This window comes from Buceros rhinoceros, unplaced genomic scaffold, assembly GCF_000710305.1.
Source record: "Buceros rhinoceros silvestris isolate BGI_N320 unplaced genomic scaffold, ASM71030v1 scaffold40826, whole genome shotgun sequence".
Taxonomy (NCBI): domain Eukaryota; kingdom Metazoa; phylum Chordata; class Aves; order Bucerotiformes; family Bucerotidae; genus Buceros; species Buceros rhinoceros.
Window position 1 is genome coordinate 1,580 of NW_010418847.1, and position 563 is coordinate 2,142.

A 563-nucleotide genomic window follows, 5' to 3' on the forward strand; every position below is an offset into this window, starting at 1 on the left:
GTCCGGGGAGCCCGGCGGGCACCCGCAGCCCCCTCAGACGATGCAGTACACGGGGCACTCGCTGCTCTCCCTCCAGGCCAGCAACCACGGGCAAAGCGACGCTCCCCGAGCCAGGCAGCGTCCCCACACGCAGGGGACAAACACGATGGACCTTGCTAAATGGGATCAGCATGGTGGGGCTGGGTGTGGGGGCACTGGTGCCAGGCCAGTCCCCGCTCCCGCGACAAGAGGGGACGAACGGTCACGAAAGGGAAAACCAGCTCCTAACGCTGCTCTGCTGAGGAACCAGACAAGCTTCCACAGAGCCGGAGCCGCCCGTTCCTGCGGGATGTTCTGCTGCCATCCCGCGGCCGTCCCACAGGACCACCGCGGCGTCACCACCCCGAGCCACTACCCCACGCCCTCTGCTAAACCTCCAGGACCTGTGGACCCCGAGGACCTGCAGAAGCGTTTCCAACCCGTGCCTAAAAGCTGGCTCAGAATGAGATATAGCCTCCCGCGTCGTGCTGTAAGAATAAAGCCTCCACAGACGGGGAAGCCGCGGGCCCCGTGCAGCACCGGCC

General features: G+C 65.9%; 1 protein-coding gene across 1 annotated transcript in view; it reads right to left on the minus strand.

Moving 5' to 3' along the window:
* The window catches only part of LOC104495689 (tripartite motif-containing protein 15-like), a gene marked incomplete at its 5' end in the record, with an annotated part of 2,159 nt that overhangs the window by 714 nt on the left and 882 nt on the right, over positions 1–563 (minus strand). The gene's annotated exons all lie outside the window — the stretch shown is intronic.